Source organism: Cyanistes caeruleus, chromosome 3 (assembly GCF_971803275.1).
Source record: "Cyanistes caeruleus chromosome 3, bCyaCae1.hap1.1, whole genome shotgun sequence".
Classification (NCBI taxonomy): domain Eukaryota; kingdom Metazoa; phylum Chordata; class Aves; order Passeriformes; family Paridae; genus Cyanistes; species Cyanistes caeruleus.
In genome coordinates this window covers 84,333,357-84,345,820 of record NC_141703.1, presented here as the reverse complement: position 1 = coordinate 84,345,820, position 12,464 = coordinate 84,333,357, and the positions used below count along the sequence as shown (strand labels likewise).

The 12,464-nt window shown below is 40.5% G+C and overlaps 1 protein-coding gene across 5 annotated transcripts in view; it reads right to left on the bottom strand.

Annotated features, from left to right (window-relative positions):
- Positions 1–12,464, bottom strand: part of TENM4 (teneurin transmembrane protein 4) — a 1,355,518-nt gene that overhangs the window by 367,201 nt on the left and 975,853 nt on the right. The gene's annotated exons all lie outside the window — the stretch shown is intronic.

The window sequence follows — 12,464 nt, the reverse complement described above, 5'->3', positions numbered from 1 at the left end:
AGAACAGGGTGACTAAGGTCCATTTCAACCCAACACTTTTCATGAAGTGGTGGTAAAACAATGCACTGAAAACATGCCTTTGGAAAAAATCCTGCTTCCTTTCCTTCTAGCCTGCAGCAGCTTAGAACTGCACATCCTCCCTTGGAGAATGACTGTCCATTCCTAGCACCCTGCACAACCTTATCACAACATCTCAGCCCTTTACACAGCCAACCGTTCTGTTTCAAACACAGCTCTCTCTCAGGACAAAGAACAGCTCTGAAAGCAAAAAAGCAAACAAAAAAAAAAACCCACATGCTGGTAAAAATACCCAAACAATCAGAATTTGTGATTTGGTCTCTTCTGTGTAGAGATGGAGGCTGGTTTGAATTTACACCCTTGCAGAACTAGAAGCAGTGCTCAGGGCAGAGGAAAGCACTCTAAGGGAACTCAGGGTTCAATACTAGGCCCAGTACTGTATAACTCATCCATCAATTACTTGGATGGAGGGGTAGATCCTTGCCTCTGCAGCAAGTTCACTGGTGACACAAAGCTGGGAGGAACAGCCAACACCCCAGAGGGCTGTACAGCCCTTCAGAAGGGCCTTGACAGGTTGGAGAGATGGACAGAGAGGAAGGAACCTTCTCAAATTCAGCAAGGGCAAACCCAGGGTGCTGCACCTGGGAAAGAATAAACTCACAGAGCAGCAGAGGCTGGGGGCTGACCTGCTAGAAGTGAGCTCTCTTCCTTCCAAAGAACCCAGGGGTCCTTTGGACAGGGTGAACAACAACCTGTCCATGAGCCAGCACTGCCCCTGTTGCTAAGAAGGCCATCCCTAAGGTATCCTGGGATGCCTTAAGGAAAGCCTTGCCAGCAGGATGAGGGAGGTGATCCTGCCCCTCCACTCAGCCCCAGTAAGGCCACATCTGGAATGCTGTGTCCAGGTCTGGGCTCCTCAGTACAAGAGAGACATGGAGCTCCTGGAGGAGGTCCAGTAGAGGGTTATGAAGATAATTAAGGGGCTAGAAGTTAGAAGGAAAGGCTGGGGAAGTTTGGCCTGTTCAGCCTCAAGATAACTTGGAAGGGATCTGACTAATGAATCTGAACAAGGGTGTCAGGAGGATGGTGTCAGGCTCTGCTCAGTGGTGTCTAGCAATAAGACAAGAGGTAGAAACTGGTGCACAGAAAGTTCCATTCGAACATGATGGAGAACTTTATTGTGCACTAGAACAGGCTGCCCTGAGAGGTTGTGGAGTGTCCCTCACTGGAGATATTCAAGAACAGTCTGGACACAATCCTGTGCCATGTGCTCTGAGATGGCCCTGTCTGAACAGTGCTTGGACCAGATGGCCCACTGTGGTCCCTTCCAACCTTACCCATTCTGTGATTCTGTGAACACAGAAATAGGGAAATTGGTTTCCTCTAGTGGCTCTGTGCAGCTACATCACTTCAGACTACATGGTCCTGTGGAGCACAGAGCAGTAGAGATTCGGGTGCCTGGAGTCCAGGGCTGGGAAAAAAAAACAACTTTATTTATTCTATAGATAGAGGCATGAAATGCAGAATGGAGGAATGTAAAACACCAAAGCATGAGAACAAACTTAGCTGTGCTTGGACAAAGGACTTGTCGTTGCTTCCTTCTCACCATCACTCTCATGACTGCATGGAAAACAAAGAGTTGTGGCTATAAATAGAGCCACTAAGGAAGGAGGACAAATCCTGCATCATTCATGAACATGAATCTCAGACATTCTGCCAGAGCATAACTTAAACATTTGCTTACATCAAAGTGGAGCATGATCAAAAACTGCAGGCTTCCCTCAAGGCTTTCATTCAAAAGAGAAATAGAGAAAGAATTGCACTCTACCTCTGTTACTAGATGCATTGTATAAATGAAAATTAGTGTAAACAGTCTGGAGATAACTAAATATTAAATGCACACAATTTATATAGCTTGAAGGAAAATAGTAATTGGTTAAGCTCACTAGAGATCTGAAACTCCACACTCTATTGTTTTATTATTTAGCAAACAGAGAAAGAAATAGGTAAAAAAGAGCTGCAGCACCATTCATAGGTCATTGTTATCTCCCTGAGTATCAGAGGGGAATGCCTTTATGTTCAGGCCCCTACAATCACAGGAAATTATATCAAATTCTAAGACCTACCTATTAATTAAGACACTCTGATGGATCTGTCTTTTCCCCAGGGATTGGTGTAGCCCACATCAGACACAGAAAACCCACCCTGAGGATGCCTGATTTGCCAGGAAGGCTCCTAATGCAAACACTGAGTTATTCAGCAACAAAGCCAAGCCCTTGCCCACACAACATCCACTCACACACCCTGAGCACAAGCTGTAAATCACTACTCTAGACAGCTCAACAATGGAAAGACCTTCAGCACCTATAACCACAAGAGGTAAAATCTACACTGGGACACCAATAAAAACTAGGGCAAACTGAGGGCATGGCCAGTGTTGTAAATCCCCTGTAAGGGTGGGAAGTAGCTTGGGAAAATTCTTCAATTGACCACCCACCATTTTTTCACAGAAAAGCTTTGTCATTCCTGCTAATATCACTCAGGGAAAAATTCTTTCACAAACCTGGGAGACTTTTGGTGTTCCTGTCACATCAGGCTGCTCTGTCAAAGAGACACTCTCCTGTCAATCAGTTAATCCAGTTAATGAGCGAAAGTTAATTGAGTTGATGGCTGCAAACTTAAGGATAGGATGTTACCAGGGAGCTCAGGGCTTTTCTCCACAGGTTGCAACTGTCTACAGCCTTCATGGGAAGCAAAATCTTTTTCCCTTTATTTTAACATATTATTCAAGGCCACATATGTATGTAAGTTTGCACAGTGCTGAGCACAACCAGGCTTTGGTGCCACTGCAATACATATTTGCCATGGTTTTCTGTAAATATTCCCAGGGAATATCCAGCAGGGAACTGTGCTGCAAAATTACTCTTTAAGACTTCATAGTTCCTAGTAAAATCTGAAGGAGACAGAAAGAATGTCAGGGAATACCTCAGATCCTACAGCAGGCCAGCAAATACTGATGTAGAATATTTCTAAAGTGTAATTCTAAACATATGCAAGTCAGAAAATTACTTAAAATTTCTAAGCGTACCTTGTCTCCAAGTAGTGGGTGGGATACTGATCCCCAAATTTACACATCAGGAAGTTTTGTGTTTATATTTGAGGTATGCTCAGACTCCAGATTCTGTTTAGAGTGGAACAAGAACTTCTAGCAGATGAATAATTTAGTCACAAAATAGGCATCTAAAGTCTGACTTAGGGTTTAAAAAATTTATAATTTGAGGAGCTGAACTTTGTGTATGATGGGTGAAGGTATTGGTAGTTCTCTGTTTCCTGAGTCAGCCTTCTGTCTTTTTGATACAAATCTGGTGGCATGCAGCTTCCTGGATATGTGGGTTTGTTTTTTTTTTCTTTTCTAGATGAGGATTAACCTCTCACTGCATTTGTCTGGTTTTGAGGCATTTTGTGACCTTTAAAGAGCCATCGGAATTCTTCTGTTAAAAATATTTTTTCCTATGTTTGGTAAAAATTTCTCTCTCTGACTATTTATTTTTTATTTGTAAATTTGCTCACCCCCAAAGGATGGTCAGTCAACAACATGTGAGCAGCTCATATGAAAATTTTTTACAGATCTTTTGAAATAGAAAGCAATATAGCAAGTACAGGATAACAGTGTGGCTGTAGGCCTAGCCAAGTATATCAGCTTCTTCAAAGGGTCAGGATTCAACCTTATTATAAATCATTCCTACAGATGATCAGTCTATTGATGTCTGCACTGCACTATCAGGTCATGGTGCAATCAGACGCTCCTTGCATATTTGCACGTCCCTGATGGGCTTTGCCACTGTTCCCCATTTAAATGGCTCAGGTGAGAGGGTTACAACCACCAGAATCTGATGGTAGAGGGGGAAAGCAATGAAATTTATACTTTTGTACAATTTTAGTTTTTTCCCACCATAGGCCAGAAAATAACAAGCACTATAACAATCTCTGCATCATGTATGCAGCCCAGAGAAATGAATTAAGTTGTCTGTCAAGGAAGGAGTAGTGCATATTACTTCTGATACCTTTCTCCACCGGATTTCCCCCCTTTTAATCTGCATATTTTATACCTTCCTAAACATAAACATTATTTTTTAGATTAAGGACAGCTAGCCAGCTAGTCCTACACGACAATTTAGAACAAAAACAGAGTATGAATTCCTTATATGTGTTAAATTGAAACACATCTGATTTATATTCTGGTGTTAAAACACCTCTCTCAAGGTTTCTAATCTCCATTTTGAACGTTTTTTTGTCCTTTAGACATCTATTATTCATTTCCCCTTATGAACCTATAACTCTATACAAACATGCAAGTACCAGGGAAGAAAAGTGTCTGCCCAATGGAAATGGAGATCTAAATTTGGAGTAAATTGGTACTGAAAAGGAAATTTGGGCAAATGGAAATAGGCAGGAATTGTTTTTTGGAGAAAGAGAAATTAAAGTAATAATATTGAAGGACAAGGAAGATGCAAAGTTGTGCAAAATTCTAAATGACAGGATGGTGATTGCAAATGGACTTGGTGTTTCTTCCTCATTGAAATCCCACTGAGAATGCTTCTCCAAGATTTGTGCTTTGGGTCCTGACTCTGCATATGGACTGTGTAATATTTAAGGCAGTTCTCCATCTCTCTTTGTAAGAATTCCTGTGAAACCTGTTTTTCAGATGTACAACTCTGCTCAGTTTCTTGCTCCACACACTGACTGAGCACCGAGGATGAGGAGAAATTCCCATCAGTTCCCCAGCAGGCAAACAGAAAATTTATGGCCAATGCACTTAGCATTTGGGCTTGTTGGGCTTGTTTTTTTTCCTAGTGCAGTAAAGATTCAGGACACAAGAGCAAACAGAGAGTGTGACCTCAGGAAAGTCCCACAGAAGGATTACTTTTCACTTTCCATTGACATTGTACAGAAGGGAAAGTGGATCAAGGCAATGAAGATGTTTATTTGAAACACACTGGAAACTGTTGTACATCAGTTCATGGAGGAGGAGAAAAATTGCACCGAAGTCCTCAATAAACAAGCAGCTTCCTATGTTTAAAGAATTTTCGTCTTGGTCCTATCTTTCCTAATGAATCTCTTCCTGAAATTTAATCATACACTATCAGAATTACTCATTCTGTATCAGTAACACTCAAAAAGTTAAACCATGTTTATTCAAACCCATAAATTTATTTTTTCTTATATCATCTGGCCCAAAGTCATTGAACTCAACAGAAAGTGAGCCATTTCCTTATTTTCTGTGCCATATAATTATTATTACACATTCAATCTTCAGTTCTTATTATAGGTGTACTTCAGTACGTGTATAACTATACACGAATAAAAATCTAATTGAATCAATACCAAACCCACATTTTCCAGCTAATCATACCAATAATTCTTCTTTTGTTTTCTCTATTTATATCAGTGGATACCTGAAAAACAATTAATGAAATGTTGCTGTAGAGCTAAGGAAGTAAATTGACTTCCAAAGCTGGGTAATTTTTGGTGAAAATTTAATTTTCAGAATGACTGAATAAATAAGCCATTGTTATTTAAAAATTAAGCTTACTCATATGAAGCCTGACAAAATGCTGTCAATAACCTCTCCTAATAACTGCCTTACTCTACAAGAATATGCTGATCACAGAAAGGGGGGTATAAATAACATCCTGTTTGTTCTTCCACTGCAATGCTGTTACTCACCCATATTTATAACATGCCATTTACTAAAGTGTGCATGTTTATAGGCTCTCTGGAAAAGTCTGATAAGGGCAGAGATTGGTGGCAGGCTATGCTCCAAATCACTCAAACTTCCTTTCCCCACTGATGCTGGCTTTCAGCAAAGCCAGACCAGAGCACTCGCATCCTTCAGCAATTCATTTTCTGTGCTCTCCTTGAGCTCTGTGGCAGCGGGCACGAAAGGAATGCAAAGTCATGCTCTTGTGTGCTGGCCTTCGGCTTCATTATTTACTTTACACTCTTCTACCTGAATGCATCAGAAAGGGCTCTTTTCAAGACTTCTCCCTCTCTGCCTGCTTTTAGCAGAAGCCTGCTGCGTGGCACTGTTAATCTAATCTAAGCTGGTGGGAGGGCCTGCTCGATGGCTTCACCAGGTGCTGGGCTGGAGGGGGCTCTTCGCAGCCATGTCCTGAAAAGCCTCCTTATTTACCCCTCTTTTTCCATTGCCCACCCACCCTGCCTTCAGCATGGCCATTCTTTAATTGCAGCCCCAGCTTAAGGCAAATTCTTCCTGAAACCATTTTTAGGCAGTTCCAGAGCTGCTTTTCTTTTACGAGGGCTGAATGGCAGCTTCAACAGCATATGTATACCCAGCTTAGCAAAACGGGTACATAAAAGAGGTAAGAAAGGGCTTTGTTGTGCTTTCAAAGCTTCAGTGTAAAACTTCAGCTTCTGTCAGTGCCACGGGTATTTTTCCAGAGTAAGAAACAGCTATTCCACTGATGTCTAATATGGAGAATAAGAAATGATTATTGAGAATTAACTCATTATAACTTCTGTGGAGGGTCTACTGAAAGACAGCAGCAGGAAACCAGCTCGAAGTTTCTACCAGAGCTGCCAAACTTTGGAAATCTGGCCTAAGAGGTGGGACAAAAACCATGCTGGTATTGCACTCTGCTGATAATGTCCTTCCATCCGTAGTGTGGCCCCAGAACAATGCCATCAGATAGTCATTTGTCAAAAACAAATTTAGACCAATCTACCATATGTAATCCACAGTCATGGCTTGACAACATACTGCAGTTATCCCCAGTAGACATGACTGTTTACATTTTACACACATAATTGGGTCTGGTTCAGTTACATTTTTCATTGGTGTGTCTGCCAAAATTATAAAGCTATTAGTACATGCTGAATCTGTGCCAAGCAAAATATTTGCCAATAAAATTGGCCTTATCTGTATAGATGCCAAAAAGGTTTGTGGTTTTTTTTGTGTGTGTGTGTCTATTTTTAATACGTTACGTATATATACATATTTGTAAAAGTTAAACAACATGACTGGACATTGATGTAGCATATTAGACCAAGACCGTCTAGAGTGTGGATGTGACCCTTGGGATCATGTCTTGTCTGCCAGGTTTTCTGATGCCATAGAACCACAGGATGGTTTGGGTTGGAAGGGACCATGAAGATCATTCAGTTCCAATCCTGCTGCCATGAGCAGGGACACTTTCTGCTAGACCAGGTTGCTCCAAGCGCTATCTAACCTGGCCTTGAACACTTCCAGGGATGGAGCACCCACAAATTCTCTTCCCTGTTGCCACAGAGGAGATGTATAGTGTCCAGCAGAAAAACTCATGAAGGAATCTTCTCCTTAAATCACTTAGCAAGATGTGATGGGCTAGTCACAATATTTACACTGAACCTGTGGGACAGAGAGATGCTAAAGCTGGAATTCTGTCCCCAGCCTGCAACACTCAGCCCAGTCTTTAAACATGAACCCGTAGCACTACGCTATTCAGAGGATCACAGCCATTCTGACTTCCATCTCTCTGTCTAATGCCCCAAACTACGTATTTAAATTCACATCAAATCTTCACCACTCACAAGGAATTACAGAACTTTACCTAGTTGCCTATTTTTTTTTAACACACAGCTTTTTGAAATCTTAATTTTTGTTTTGTGACTGGTCACAAAAGTCATCAGAGAAAGAGCAATTTTGTTACTGGGAGGTGGATTCTTTTTCATTACTATCTGCGTCTTCACCAGCGATTAAGAAAAATGCTTTCTCAAAGTCACTTACGCTGCATCTCAGCTTCCCAACTGAAGAGGAGGTGTTCTATGTTATTTAAAAATGCCTCTTTTTAAATCTTGTGGAGAGGAAAATAGTTCATAAGTGGCAACTATTCAGGGAAATTTTCTCCCACCTCATCAGGAAATACGTTGTTTACTGTAATATTCTCAGTAATTCTTATTCATACTATCAAAATGTGAGTACCTCAAACTCTCCAGCTCCCTTAGATCTCTCCTTTCCCAAAGCCCATTCATAGGAAGCAAAGAGTGACCTGAACTCCCACACACTTAGGCAGGGGTTACTGTGGCTTAAATTTATGGGGAATGGGACTGATTATTAGTATTAAGCCTCCTGTGAGGTAAAAGAACAATATTGAGATAAAGAACAAAAACACAAGCTTTACTCTTCAGTGTAATTGGACATCAAAGATGGACACTTGTGTTTATTTGGTTTAGAAGATGCATAATCAACATGGCAAAGGTAGATAACAGAGTTTGCAAATCTGTGACATGATAACATCAGACCTCAGTTCAAATGATGAAAAGGGGGTAAATTTTCCACCCTCATTAAAATGTCTGTGGTATCACTATCTTCATAGGATTTACAGGTGCAATTCATCTTATCCTAATGCACACATATAAAATACATCAGCTAAGGAGCTCTGCAGAAGGCTGTTTTCCTTCACTGACAGTAGATAAAGTCCAGGGTGACTAGCCAAAACGTGGATATCTGCACTGCCAAGAGCTAAAAAACAAAGCATGGCAAATTCAACTGCTATGAATCGCCAAGTATTTTTTTTTCTAAAATCTGCTTAATTTCTCATGTCCTGAAATTTTGATGGATCTTTTAAGTACTCAACAAGCCCACATGAGTTATTCAACATCTGGGAAGATCAACATGCCAGTATATTATTAGTTTATTAAACTGAAAAAACATATTCAGTTTAACATCTCCAGTTAATGTGTTTCCCTGGAATGAGCACACAAATGTATGAAATACAAGACTTCAAGTTTATTTCCCCTATATTTTTAAAGAGAATACTCTGAAAAGCACAGGTTTTCATATTACCATATTCTGGTATTTTTAGTGCTTTTTATTTTATTTTAGTCTTCTTTTTAGGTTAACCTATGTGGAGTTGCACCAATTCTCCACCCTTTGCATGACAACCCCTGCAACAATCCCCTAAAAGTCACTGAGCATAAAAAAACATGTTGGCCTTGACCTCACCTTCTCTGTATTCGAAAGAGGGCCTTTATCTTAATGTTCTCAAGTTGTGTGTCCTGCTTTGATTAATACACCCATTAGCCATAGCTTCTAGTTTTTTTCAATCAGTCAGCACACAACACTCATGAAGAAGCTTTAAGGTTAATTTTAAATGATTTTTCCATATGGTAACTAAGAGACTGCATTCCTGCAGTGCTGGCTGTGCAGCTGAACATGGTAAGGTGGTGGACTTTGTCTTCAGGGAAGCAAAGAACAGTTGGAATCAATGATCTTAAGGGTCTTTTCTGACATAAATGCTTCCATGAAGACACCAAGGCAGTGCTCACACCTATGTTGCCTTTGGGCAACATGAGGTTCAGGTCCATCTCACCCAACCGGGCTGATGTGTTTGGGTATGAAGATATGGATTTTCTTCCAGTAATGGGAACAGACGGAATGGAGGTTCCTTAGGGTAGTTTCCTCATTAAGATCTATGAATCTCCTCTGGAGGTGACTATATCTATATACAAGGAACGTAGGAAATAGGATTAATCTCACAAGACAACTGTTCCTTGCTAGTTTTCTAGATTCCCCTATAGAAAATAAAAAGTTAGACTTTTGTATTCAATCTAGCCATCCTGTTTTATTTGTTCACTGAAGATGAGAGGAACTGGACATTTAAAATGCCTTTTCTTTACGAAGTTTAAAAGAGACACTTAGGGGTTTTTTAGGTGAGTTGTACTGCCTGAAATAGGGACAAGCAGGGTGATCCCAGGCTGTAGCTCATCTATTCATTATTTTAATGTATTGTGAAAAATAGAAATACACTGTTTCTTGTAATCAGAGGGGTTAATGAAATCCTACTAAAAAAATGCTTATAAAATTTCGATTAAAAAAAAAAAAAAGAAAAAAGAAAAAAAAAAAAAGAAAAAAGAAACATGATGGTTTAGCTGGAAGGGACTGCTCTTGCATTGCTCTCCTATGTGTCACATCCCTACTTCTGGACACATCTCTCTCCTCTTGTTTAGTTCCCAGGGGCTATGCAGCTGCTCTTAGAAAGGAGGCACCACCATTCATGCAAGGGATGACAATCCTTCATCACTTCCACCTTTCCACTCTGACAACTGCTGACCATGGCGGAGTAACACAGAAAGGGATTGCCTTTATTGGATATAATTTTTTTCAACATCAGTAGAAAAGAAAGCCTTCCACCTGCTATTGTGCAGCTGAGTTTCTAATCTCTGGTGCCAGCACGGCTGCTGGGAGACAACCCTCAAGTGAAAGGAAGCAGGGTCAGGCACGCACAGGGCAGGATGGCTGTGCTGATGTGAAGTGACACACGTGTCTCTACAGCACCCCATAAAGACACCCCCAATTCTCAGTTGCTGGGCAAAATTCATTATTTCACCCATGGGCAGCAAGTCTGGACTGCATTCAGCATACTGGCATAGAAACTAACATCAAAATTATTTCACTTGCTTTTTCTATGGAAATACACAATCAGAGACTTTTATTTTTGTTTTTAATGATCAGCCATAAGGAGGTGGCAATTAATCCCAAAGGACAACTCCACATATCATTGTTGGTTCCAGGTATTGGTGGGACTGATAAAAGAAACAGAATATGAGAATATGGAGCCATTGAGAAGCTGATAATGAGCTCTGCTTATTAGGTTCTTTCCCACGTGTTTTCTTTGATTTAGAGTCCAGGCCCTGAATAGCAATTTGTTCACTTTATCAACAAAACAGTTTGAAAGGCCTTTTGGAGACCAAACAGGTGAATGCTTCCAGACCCCTCTGCAGCTCTTATTTTTCTAGTCAGAACTCATTTGTCTGCAGAAAATTTGGGTGACAACCAGAGAAAAGTCACATTCAATTTATGTGCAAAGCTGGGCATTAAATGGACTCAGAAGGTGCTGAACATCCACCAGGTTTTTATGATTACAGGGGCCTCTGCTTTCCTGACAATTAAACCCAAAATATTGTGACAGGCAGCATGGGTGACAGAGGAGGGGATGGTAGGATCTGAATGTCTGGGTACCAAAAGCAAAGGGAAAGAGCCAGTGCCACAGGCCGTTGGAGCTGAGATAATTTTGCAGCTGAAAGCAGTAACTTAGGCGCTTACTTTCATACGTCAGCTGGGAAATGACCTCAGTTTTCATACCTATAAAATAGGTCTAATTCTATTTGTCTTCCTCTAGGGGACCATGATGCCTTTGGGTTGCTAATGTTTTTGGATGCTCCAGGCTTAGGAAGTATGAACTACTCAAGCAGTGGTGGAAGTGCAGTGAGCACAGGTTCACTGTGCACTATACAATATGTATCTCATCCATATAGGATGCTAATGCCAGTTTAGAGAGGAAAAGGAAGTCCTAAGCAGATATTTTTCTGAATTAGCAAAGACAATAAGGGTGTAGTGGAGTTTGAAATTTGAATTTCAAATGAGGAATCAAACCAGAATTTATTTGGTTATAAAAATCCCCAGGAATCTTTAAAGGGAATGAAAGTGTGAAGGCTATCCCTTGACTTAATTACACATTTGTTCATTATTTATGTCATATTATGACCTACCAAAAACTTTTATTTGCACATGTAGTTCTTAATTTAAAAGAGTGATTTTCTTCAGCATGTGTTGTACAGCACTCCTAACATAGGTCCACTTTAAAAACTGGTGCAGCCATTCATGATAAACAAGGTATTGGGAGGGACTCAGGGGATAAGTTAACACATCTATTTGTGTAGCACTCTCAGGCCGGTTAAATGGCTATGGATGAGGATAGATGTTTCCAATGCTAGGGTATGCTTTGGTGAAACCAAACCTAGTCCAGAAAATGTTTTGGTGATGAAGAGAGTTTTGGAGATGGATAAAACTTTTGGCTAGGATAGAGTTAAATTTCTCCATTGCAGTTGGTATGCTATGCTTATCTTCCCAAGAAACATGTGATAAAACCCTCACTTCTCAGGGATGGCCAAACATCTGATGGAAATAGCGCATGGATTTCTTATTTTGTTTTGCTTTGCCTGTTAAATTGTCTTTATCTGAACTCATGAGCTTTTACAGTTTCACTCTTTCAGTTCTCTCTTCCATCCCACACAGGGAAGTGAGCCAGCAGTTTAGTAAGGTTTAGCTGCCTACCAGGGCTGAACCACAACAGTGGGTTAATCTTGGAAATGTCATGACTCAAAGTAACAGTAATGTCCACCTTGAAAATCCATAAGGACGCAGAACTTTGTCTTATGGCCAGGCACACAGTCACTGACAAAGTGAAGGGATTTTAGCCCTTTCCTCCAGAGAGTATAACCCATGACACTTGTCATCTAGTGTTCTTACCAGCTTCTGCCTACAAGTCTATTCCTATTATTGGTTACTACAATATGCCCTCCTTTGAGTTCTTATTAAATATATATATATGTATATGTATATATAGATCTGATGATAGGAAGGAGTCCAAACTATTGCAGTGTGG